Source organism: Penaeus vannamei, chromosome 9 (assembly GCF_042767895.1).
Source record: "Penaeus vannamei isolate JL-2024 chromosome 9, ASM4276789v1, whole genome shotgun sequence".
Classification (NCBI taxonomy): Eukaryota; Metazoa; Arthropoda; class Malacostraca; order Decapoda; family Penaeidae; genus Penaeus; species Penaeus vannamei.
The window spans coordinates 16,447,346-16,459,845 of record NC_091557.1 but is presented as its reverse complement, the minus strand read 5'-3'; positions in this window follow the sequence as shown (position 1 = coordinate 16,459,845).

Here is a 12,500-nt window from a genome sequence, read left to right as displayed (position 1 = left end):
GTTCTGCTGCTTGTTCGCGGGGATCTGATAGTGGAGACGGCGTAGGTAACCCCCGCTGGCCCTCTGTGGCACTTACACATTTATTCAAGTAAATTAGTCCCATTCTTTGGCGACACTGCTACTTCCTGGTGTATCGAGTTACGGTCGAGCAAATTAAAGCAACTGTTTTATTTCTGCCTTACGATGGAATTCTCTTGTTAACATTGCCTTTTTGAAGCATGTGATATAGGCTGATGGCCACGTGTATTTCGAGACCATCGACAGAAGAGCGTTTCCTTGAGAAGGAATAGGCCTATAGATTATTTGTTTATCTATCTATTTTTGACCAGCGAACGCAAATGTTTTCGACTTACTGTTGTTGGTATGCGAACAATTTTAGCTTGAAATACCAAGCCTGAGTTACTAAGAAGTTTTCCGAGTTCAACACCCTGAAGGTTTTGAAACCCTGAAGGCTTTTCGTCTCAAGGCATCGCTGGGTTCTGCTGTGTCGGCGCCCCTTCCCTCCCCGCCGTCTATCCCTCCATCCATCAACTCTGTCAACCGTCCGTCAGTCATCTGCTTTGTCCAGCAAGCGGCATCCATCAAGTGTCGCCCCTCCTATTACCTTCCACTACTTGTCTACCACGCAGCTACCTTCGCTCATCTGCTTCACGACCAACTCGGCCAACCACTCTACCTCCTTTTCTGCATTTCCCTCGGACGCAGCTTGGTGACCGCGCCGCCCACCCAGCTTGTCCTACGGGGCGGCCTCTCTCGACGGAGCTCCAGCCACACTTGCCTTTTGAGTGACGTCTACTTGCTTCCGACATCACTCACAGTGCGGATACATCACGTCGCACAACTAGAAACTGTCTACCACATCAAAAGCCGCGCTCAGCTGCAACACCACCCTCCCTCTAACTCCTTATTCTCACCCCCATAGCACTCTCTTACCCTCCCCCTGGACACACGCACAGCACTCCGGCTTCAGAATATAACACCGGTATTATTTGCCGAGAAACATTGCCACCAGTTGATAACACTTTAAGCCGGTATAACCTCGGCCTGATGATACTCCTCCGACTGTTAATATCACCTCTGAAAGATAATATATGGTGTTTATATTAACGTCCAGCTATTACCTGAGCCCATCGCTACCTGTCCGTTGCCCCCTCCCCCCCTCCCCCGACCACATCTATCCCCCTCTCTCCCCTTCTCGCCTTCCCCGCCGCTCCCCCCCCCCCTACCTCACCCTAGGCTACTCGTCATCATAGCAACTATTGTCACTGAATCAGATATTACGGATTGTTAAACAGTTATTGCCGTCGCAAAGTGTTGCAGAGTTATGGCACATTCATCTGCCCCGTCACTGCTCCACAGCCACAACCTTGTTTGAGAGGAATTATTTTGTGCGAGCACACGCAAACACACACACACTCATTTATATATGCACATACGTATATATTACATGTATGTTACATATGTGTGTGCGTATATATACATACACACACACACACACACACACACACACACACACATATATATATATATATATATATATATATATATATATATATATATATATATTATATATATTATATATATGTTTGTATGTATATTATATTATATGTATATATTTATTTACATATTTATATATATATATATATATATATATATATATATAGATATAGATAGATAGATAGATAGATAGATAGATAGATAGATAGATAGATATTTATAACGGTTTATCATGAAAACAAACAAAACACACATAATCTATCCTACACATTAACCAGAACATAAATGTCCATACACACATGCATATATAAACAAGAAAATATTCAAGAATAGCCCAGAGTGCCAGGGCGCGGGCGGCTGCGGCCTCGAGCCTAGCCCAGCTCACGTGAGCAACGTGAACCTCCTCCTGCTGCGCCAGCCACGCCGCCGGTCGCCGAGATGTGTCATACAGTGTCACATCCTCTGTGTCACGTGAGCACACATCCCACCCTCGACCACCGTATGGAAGACTGTAGGTCACCACTATTGATCCCTGGTAACCCGTCCCTGGTGGTATAGAACTGCTCTTTGTTGGGAAAGTGGGATGAGAATTAGATGTATGCCGATCTGGATCTAGGTTTTTTCTTCTTTTTATGACGCGCTGCGTAGCTACGCCAATCATAGGCAAAATAAGAAAACGTCGCCGTGAAAGAATTACTACCTAGGTATTTTTTGTGTAATGTTTTGATTTCGAATGAAACTCGAAATGGCATTTTACGCTTGATGTTTGGAGGGGGATAGTTTCATGTTCTGTCTAGTCTGAACATTATCTGCGGAGTAATTTTCGAAGAGGAATTAGCCCCGAATGCCGGCGAAGAAGCACAACCCGCACCTGTATTATTAACTCCCAGACTAGAGAAAATACAGACTAGAGAAAAATCTCGAGCGTCTCCAGAGGAATAACAACAGCGGAGACGAAACTTTAGGAAAAAGAACGAATGTCAGCGACGTTTCCGAAAGGGTGTCGGAAAGAGAAAAAATAGTTGGGCTACAAAGACGGAGATCTCCCTTCAACACCAATATAATGTATCTCTCATTTGTTTGGAATACTTCCAATGGCTGTATATAATCCAACAGTTCGAAGCACAGGTGTTGCACGTTACGAAGCAGAAAGTAGTTAAAGTTGCAGAAAAGAGCCGCTTTGTCGGGGCGGGCGCGCAACCTACAAGTCTTGAGTGAGTGATGTGTGGTTGGTAGAGAAGACGGCTCTGACGAGAGAGCACCACGGCCGTGGGGATCAATGTGAGAGGGAGAGGGAGAAGGAGAGAGAGAGAGAGAGAGAGAGAGAGAGAGAGAGAGAGAGAGAGAGAGAGAGAGAGAGAGAGAGAGAGAGAGAGAGAGAGAGAGAGAGAGAGAAAGGGAAAGTGAGAGAGAAGTAACGATGTAGAATATCGTTTTTTTATCGACGAGAAAAAGAAAAATGATTTAGAGAAAGAGAGAAGTTAAGAATAAGAGGTGGCGAGGTTTAGGAAGTAAGAAGAGGGAAGAGAGCGAAAGAAAGGAAGAGACAAAAATAAAACATTTAAAAGAAAGCTCGCCTCAGACCTGGCAAGCTACGAGAAAGCGTGGGTACAACTTCCCCACAAGAGAAATAAGCATGGCAGGTTCCAGCACATATAATAAGACTAGCGCCAAACTAAGACGGACAGACAGATTGTTGGCGGGAGACAGGCAGACAGAGCCCGGCACGCCAGACTGACAGATACCAAAAGGGAGACAGGCAGGTGACACTTACATGCACAGCTCGCCAAGGAATTATCTTAAACTTTTGCGGAAAAAAGCTTTGTTTAATTTAAGCAAAGTAGAGAAGACTAGTGGGTATTTTAAGTAAACAATAGAGCTGGTATGGTTGCAGAATGATACTGACTGCGTGAAATGCGATGGGGAAAGGAGAAAAAAGGGTGGAAAAATGTTATATGCAGGAAAGCGATCCGATAAACGTAATCGAACGGCTTAAACCTATTCGGTTACATTTTGTCCGGGGTTCGAACTGTAAGCATCTTTTATGCGGACCACTTTTCATATGGACACTTTATGTACAGATCCAAATAAGACCTCTTCCACGGAAAATAATGAATTTGACTTTATTTGTAGGTATAAAGTGAAATATTTATTTTATTTGTGATGGAGTGTATTAAAATGAAACCCACACACTTGTACGGAAACAGACCAAGAGCACGGACAAAAAGGTGACGACGCCTATGTTGTCTATAAATGAGGGTCGCCGGGGGGGGGGGGGGGAGTGGGGAGGGGTTGATGGAGATGAATGGTGATGATGAAATTATTTGGAACGAAAGCGGAAAATATATCATGATAATAAGAACAATTAGTATATTCGAATATTTTAGGTTAGGGTAACAGACAATGATAGCGGTGATAACAGTAATGATGAGCGTGCCTCAGCAATTTTAATAATTGTATTATGATAATGATAATAAGAGAATGATAATCATTGAGCCAACATTCAAGACGTACGGTATCACTGGTACTAAATTGTATGAAGATTTTTATCTGAAATCAGGCAAAAGGAAATCATATTTTATTTTTGTATGTTTATTTATGAACTGTGTCTCTTGGTTTTCGGTGTCAGGTTGAAAGATGAAACATCTGGAGAAAAAAAGTGTAAACATGAATAATATCCGAAGCGAAGGATGGGATCTGCCTCAGGGCCTTTGGAATAATGCAAGGTGTGAATAGCCATAAGAAGAAGAAAAAAGATTAAAGGAAATGAAACCAACAAAACACGCAATCACAGCGGCCTCCGAGATTGCTGAGCGAGGGTCAAAATTTCGGAATATAAGGCGACCTTCCCCCGAAAAGAGAGGAAGGGAAAAAGTAGCGCCGCAACAAGGCAAGTCAATAGGGGGTCTCGAGGAGAACTGGGTGGAAGAAGTGAGTATGGAGGCACCAGGCGGTAGTAGGTAGCATCACTAGTAGTGGGAGGAGCCTGACAAGGAGCGGGGATGTGGGGGAGGAGGGGCATGAGGAGGAGGGGAAGGAGGAGGAGAGGAAGGAGGAGGAGGAAGAGGGGAAGGAGGAGGAGGAGGAGGAGGAGGAGGGGAAGGAGGAGGAGGAGGAGGGGGGGAGAGGAAGCAAGAGTCCGAGCGGGCAGGCGGACTGACGGCAGATTGACAGGATCAATGATTCCCTCCTGGACTGCTGGACCCGCGCTCTACAAGGGCCACCATCACCACCACCAACGGAGAGGCTTCCTGCACCTCCTCCTCCTTCTTCTCTTCTTCCTCGTGCACTGCCAGCGCCGCCCATTTCGCTTCACTAAAACTCGTACGCAGGATTTCCCCCCTTTCCCCTCGCCCTTCGGTCGTGCGCGACTTTTTCCGCGGGCTCCGAGGTGCTGTCCGCGCGGCGCGGCGTCGAAGGCTGCGAATGTAATTGAATGTAGAGGGTAATTTTGTGTTTCGTGAACGGGGAAGGAAGAGCGTAGCCGCTTCGCCAAGACCGTTTTCCAGGTTAAGAAAGTCAACGCAAATATCGCGAAGAGGCGAGCAGTGGGCGACGCTTTACTCGCCACTCGCCTCTTCGCGTGCCGTCTTCGTTTTATTTTTGTTCTTCTTTTTTCTTTTACTTTTTGAGCTCCGACCGCTTCTTACTCGTCGCGATGGGGCTGATAACCTATCAACGCCATCATCGCTCCAGCCTCACTACACGAACGTATCCGGACGTCAGTGTCTCCGTATCCCGGCATCGCATCGTCACCCGGACGCTTCATCACTGGAGCGCCGATTTATCTAAATATTTTATTATCTTTTCTTATCCAAACACCGTCCTAGTCCTCCTGCCTTATCATCTAAAACCTCATTATCTGGACACCTCATCATCCTGACACCTCATTATCTAGCTCTTTAACATCGGTTTTGTTCAACTTGTTGGCTGATGATGCAGCTGTTCGATGATATAGACATCCTCGCTGTTCTTGAGCGCGACGTCTCGCTCGGCCGCGCCTCCCTGGCCCTCGCGTCGCGGCTGATCTGATCAGCTCGCTCCGACGCCGGGATTTTTACTCGGTTTTATTCTCCGGACTTTTTCTCGGGCGCTCCGCGGAACCGGTTGCCTATTGGCCTGGACTCTTTGGCCATTTTCACTGATTGCTGTTTTCTTGGCGGCGAGGATCCGGAGGAAGTACAGCAAAGCGATAAATATTTGATATTTTTGTTTTAATGTGTTTTATTTTTTATTTTTTAGAATAGCTAAGGAAAAGATATCAAGTTGTGAATCAGGGAATAATATTTGAAAGGAATTATCTTTTGAAGTGATAACTATTTAAGCTATAATTTATTGATGTTTACTTATCATTTTTTTAGCTATAGTGTCCAGAGAAAATTAAGGAACTAGAAACCCTCGGCAGTTTTGCAGTCTAGTGTGATCTGAACAAATTAAATTTAGAATGAGAAAAGAAGGGTGAGAATAATGACCGAAACTAATTAAAACTGGAGGAGACGCGCCGTTGTCACCGAGCAAGTAGAAATACTACAGAACCTTTGGGTGACGGTCAGAGCGGGATCAATGGGTGGCGGCGGTTGACGGGCGGAATTTCTTGTTGACACAGCCAGTCGTCTCCCACTCCCTGATTACCCAACTTGGGGACCTGGCAAGCCCTGGGGCAGACGGCAAGAGGGCTCGGGGTAAGGGGGGTTGTGACATGGGAAGGGAGTGCGGTCGGCCGACGGGGAGGGAAGGTCGGCCCTCGGGGAGTAAATTACGATGGGGACTTTTTAGAAATGCCTTTGAAATGTAGATGCCTACAGTTTAATGCCAGCCTTTTCTCCATCTCTGGTTGGTGATAAGATATGAGGGAACATAAGGAAAATGTAAAAAAAAAAAAAAAAAAAAAAAAAAACTGGGAAATTGATGAATAAATGTGACAATATCACGAGGGGAGAAGGCACAGGTGAGGAGTTACAGGTCGAAGAGGAGGGGGGGGGGGTAAGAGGGGGGAGGGGAGAAGTTCTATGGCTTCTCAAGGCCATGTATTCTGCCCCTTATCTCCCACCAGTCAACACTTAGCCCGTCTTTGACATGTCTGAACTGCTGAGTGACGCGGAGGCTATTGTAATGAGGAGAGGATTATCAGCACAGTCATTTTGTGCAGAGGAGACGTTGTGATGGTTATTGATTGTTGTTCCTCGAGGCGAATGGGTCAGAAAAGTGCGTCGATCAAGAGAATAACTGAGAGAGAAAAATGGAAAAGTTGTTGGATAGATTCTGGCCATGACTCAGTTACAATATCGACAAAAACGCCGACTTTTTTTCTTTTTAAAATCGTGCAAGGCTAAATTTGATAGGGCTTATAATTTTAGTTACCTTTGTGGCTACCAGAGCTTTGGCTAGTTGTGATAAGATTTCTTTAATGATAGCAGAGATAATGCAATTAATTTTGATACTGTAATGATGATTTGTTTCATTGTTAATGGAATTGATGGTATAAAAAGGCTAAATCATGCAGTTACTTAATGATGCAAATTATAATAAAATCTAGTTTTTATCATGAGTATGATGATTACGATAATGACATTAGTCATGTTGATTATGAATGATAACAATGATAATTACCGAAGAGGTGGTCATGATGAATTGAATTATGATACTAATAATTGCAACAAAACTACTCTAGTTGCAATACCAGTAGAAATACAGCAGCGGACTATTGTTTTTTGTGAATATGTGTGAAAATGTATTATACTATATTTCATCATTGTTATTGTTGGTCATATGATGTTTAATGTTATTGATGTTATTGTTGTTGCTATTGGTGTTATTAATATCATATTATTATTATTACTATTATTATCATTATTATTATTATTGTAGTTGTTATTGCTGTTGTTATTACTCCAGTTGTTGTTATCATCATCATCATAATTGTTGTTATTATTATATTTATACTACTACTACTAATAATGATGGTAATATTTATTATTATAAGTATTAGTATATTATTATTATTATTATTATTATTATTATTATTATTATTATTATTATTATCATTATTATTATTATTATAGTTGATGTCATTATCATCATTATTATTTTTTTATTACTCTTACACCTGTTATTATTATTTTTATTATTTTTTTCTTTATTATTATTACCATTATTATTGTCATTATTATCATTGTTATTAGTATTGTTATTGTTGTTGTTATTGTTATTATCATTATTATTATTATTATTATTATTATTATCATTATTTTTGTTTTTATTGGTATTATTATTATCATTGTTGTTATCATAATCATTATAATTTCTTTGTTACTCTTACTGCTGTTATTATTGTTATTATTATTATTATTATTATTATTATTATTATTATTATTATTATTATTATTTTTGTTTTTATTGGTATTATTATTATCATTGTTGTTATCATAATCATTATAATTTTTTTGTTACTCTTACTGCTGTTATTATTGTTATTATTATTATTATTATTATTATTATTATTATTATTATTATTATTATTATTATTATTATTATTGTTGTTGTTGTTATTATTGTTATTATCATTATCATTGTCATTATTTTTATTATTATCATTATCATTATCATTGTCATTGTTATTGCCATTATTATTATTATTATTAATACTATGATTATTGTTATTGTTATTATTATTGCTATCATTATCATCAGCATCACAAAAATAGTAGTGTTTGATATTACTGATTATAGTATTATCCTTTATTTTTATTATTAATGCTGTTATTATGTCTTGTTATTGCTGATAGACATGTGAAATCTAAAATGGAGTATTGATAATCATGGTGATGATAATGATACAGTAATATTGATAATGATCAGAATGATGATACTGCTACCATTTGGGTAATGAGGATGATTATACTATTGAATTTAAAAATATCGAAAAATGATTGGCAGTAGAGATGATATCAATTATTTGGATCACCATCATATTAATTAAAGTATTTAGATTACATAATTATATAGTAATTATATAGGCAATGATTATGATGAAGATAGGGATTAAGATAGTGTGGCAATTATGATAAGAATAATCATGATCCTACTACTGTTACTACTATTAGTAGCCTAACAATGTTGATAATATTCGTGGTAATGCGATTGTTAATGATCAGCTGTTGAATACTTTTGATAAGTAATGGTAATATGATCGTGCACATGGTAGTTTGTTACTTAAAAAATCTCATCCCTTGCTCCAACCCTCCTTCCTATTCTTCATTTCTCTGTTTTTTTTTCGCCGTCTCCGTCGTCGTTTTCGTTCTTTTTCTACTTCTCCATCCCCCCTCCCTTCTCCCCTTCCTCCCTCCCTCTCCCCCTCCTCCTCCTTTCGTCCTCCCTCCTACACCCTCCTTCCCCCTTCCTACTCCCCCCTCCCCGTCCTCCACCCTCCCCCTCCCCCTCCCCGTCCTCCACCCTCCCCCTCCCCCTCCCCCTCCCCCTCCCCCTCCCCCTCCCCCTCTGGTCGCCGAGTCTCGCGCCCAGTCCCAGGATGGCGAGCTGCGATAGTAGAATGACAGACGTGAGGGTGGCCAGGGCACGCCGGCTTTTCTTGGGCTTTTCGTACGCTTTTTATAGATTTCGTCTGTTTACGAAACGCACAAAGGGATTTACGCAGGGGAGCCTTGCCGACGCCGGACTCACAGAAAACGCGGAGGCTCGACGCTCTCGCCTCCCTGTCTCTCTCCTCGCCGGCCCTTTCGCTTCGCTCACATACACTCCCCATACTGTAGAGATAGATAGATGGATAGATAGGTAGATGGACGCATGGATGGGTGGATGGATGGATAGATAGATGGATGGATAGGTAAGATAGATAAAGATAAATACGTGCGGATCTGTGTATAGACATGTGTGTATGTGAATGTATATATGTAGATATACTAAATATATATGTGTATATAAAATATATAATTATATATATAATATATATATAGATTTTTATATATACACGTATATATATGTACGTATGTGTGTTTATATATATATATATATATATATATATATATATATATATATTACACACACATATATATACTTATATATGTATGTATACACACACACACACATATATATATAAGGTATGCGTATGCTAGCGAGAAAGGTAAAGGGGAATTGATATCCCACGGCAGGCATATTCCTCCGCCGGTGTTGGTGCTGTTTTCTGCATGTCTTAATTCTTAGGGTTGGGCCTTTTGTGAGATCTGAGGGTCCAACGTTCTCTTTGGCACCGCTGTTTGCTACACACTGTTTTTCCACTCTCTCTGTACTATTTTTACTTGAGTAGCCAATTATATTTACTTGAAGATCTTGTTTTTGTTAATCATTACACATGTTGAACTTTTTCTTGTCTTTTTTTTTCTTGTCTTTTTTTCCTAGATTCATATACACGTCTGGGCTACTGTGGCCTCTCTTTCTCTTTCTCTCCATTAAGTCTGTTTCTCTTTCGCGAGGTCGCCTTTCACCTCGACTTCTCCATTCCCATTTTTTATCAGATGTGTCAGTAATCCAATTTTCCAGCTCCGCCTTTCCGTGCGTAGGGTCGGCCCCCCCTCCCCTCCCTCTCCCCACCGTCCGACTGGAATAATTGTCATCAATCCAGTTACCTTCCACCGCCTTCCAGTCACCTCCAGTATCCCCCCCCCTCTCTCCTCCACCCCCATGCATCGCCTTTCTTTAACTCTTTTCTTGGATTTTTTTATTAGTCTCTCTCTCTCCCTCTCCCTCCCTCTCTCTCTCTCTCTCTCTCTCTCTCTATCTCTCTTTCTGTGTCTCTCTTGTTTAAAGATATTTCCCGCTTGTCTCTGCATTTCATATTCATACCTCTTAGCATCCTTTTTTCTTCTGATTCTTCCCCAATTTCTTTTCATTGTGTTGTCCTCACTTTGCACTCTCTTTTCCCATTTTGTCTCTTTGCCCGTTTCCCTGCCTCCCTCCCCCTTCTGAAGTCCCTCTCTCACCCTTCCTCCACGACCTCTCGTGATGCCGTCTCAGTGCTCCCTCTAGGCCAAGTTGTCGTGTAATTGTCATCAATCTGCCTTCCCCTTTGCCTTCTCCTTTAGCATATTCTATCTCTTTTCTAATCTTCAGGTATTTCTCCCGTCTTGAATAAATCCCTTTATGCTTGGTCACTCTCCCCCTCTCTCTCTCTTCTCTCTTTCCCCTTCATTTCCTTCCCCTCTTGGCCTGGGAACATAATTGCCATTAATCTATTTACCTCCAGTAATATTCCCTTCTCTGTGTCTCCATACTTTTGTGCTCACGAGAGAGTACCCCCTCCTCCCTCCCTCCCTCCTCCTCTCAGCTTTATCTTCCGGGATGCCCCCCCCACCCCCACCCCTCGGCCTCCTCCCTGCTCCAGCCCAGTCCTCGCCAACGCCGCCTCTTCTTCCCCTCTCCCTTTCTCCTCCTTCTCCTCTCGCTGGCCCTCCTCCTCCCGGGCTAGAGTGAGTGTCAGCACGGGCGGCTGACGAGGAGACTGACAGATCAATGAATGCCACGCGACACACCCTCACAGGCTGTACCCCCGCCAGCAGCTCGCAACCACGCTGCTTCCACCCCCTCCTCGCTCCCCAGCCATCAGCGCGGCTCTACCTCTCCCCTGGGGTCCTCGAGCTCCTCCTCCGGGGTTGAGAAGGCCTCGCTCGCCGGGGTTACGGGGCTCTGCGCTTAGGACGAGAGCGAGCGCCCGCCTGGTGTAGATCTCCCAGCCGATGCGTTGGGGTTGTTGTCCAGTCTTTGCTCGGGTTCCTGCTGTTCTTGAGTCGGGGTCGTGAGGTCTTGCTTATTGGGGTCAGGGGTTCTCGCCTCGTATCATCCAGAGAGTTTTTTTCATCCACTTTCGGGTTTTTGGAATAATATACTTCATCATGCGATACTTGGATTAGAATTATATATTTCGTCTTCTTTTTGTTCTTACTAACCTGTTCATAATTTGAATGTTATTGTTTTTTTTTTTTTTTTTTTTTACCATGCTTTGATATTATCACTATTGTATATTTTTTTATTTCTTCGACTGCCTTTCAGCGAGGGGATCATTGAATTTCTTTGCAGCGGAAATTGAACACGCGAAAGTTGTCATTCATTTATATATTATATTTGTTATGAATTGTTGTAAAGTTCGTAGGCCGGTCTGGTAAGTTTTCGCCAGGGAGCCTGAAGTACAGCGGTGGCCTTCTAGAAGTTTCTTTCCCTTTCCATTGGATGGCCTGAAACCTTTTACTTGATCCTGTATATCTAACCTGCTTTACGCTTTACTGGGTTTCTTGGGCTGATATCGCCTGGATTTTCCTTCTTTTTGTCGGGGATTTGCTCTTATTTCGCCGTGCACTTGCCCTCCATCTCTCCTTATCAAACTTTATATATCACGGATTTATTTGATAGTCGGCCCCCTCTTTGCGCGCGCTTTGTTTGTTTCCCCAAGCGAGATGCCGCAAATTGTCTCCGAATCTGAATAAATGCGTTTTCTATTCTTTATGTCATACCTCCATCCTCGTTTCGGGTCGGAGCCTCTCTCCTCGCAAATGGGCGACCATCACTCAAGTTTTATACTTCAACTTGATAAACTTCCCTCATTCTGTGTTCACTTTTATCTGTTTCTCTAACTTGGATGGTCACTAGGATCTCCAAAACAATATCTTCATCGAGCTCCGCCGTCTTGCGTCTCTAATGACCCCAGTGTTGGACAAGTTAACGTAGCTGAGAGGAAAGGCTTAGTTCCCCCTGCAACAACTTGCCCGCGGCTTGAGCTCCATCACGCGGGAGGGAAAAACAGCTGACACTGACGACGTTCGTTCCTTTGATGCTCGAATCCGTGCGCGCACAAGCGTCGCAGGGCAGCGGCGCCGCTCACAGCGTTACTTAGGAGTTTAGTTACCTTCACGTTCACTTCACTCCCGATCTGCAGCGTACTTGATCTTATCGGGCGCTCTGTAAACAAGAAAACGAGATGGTGATTGCTAGTTCCT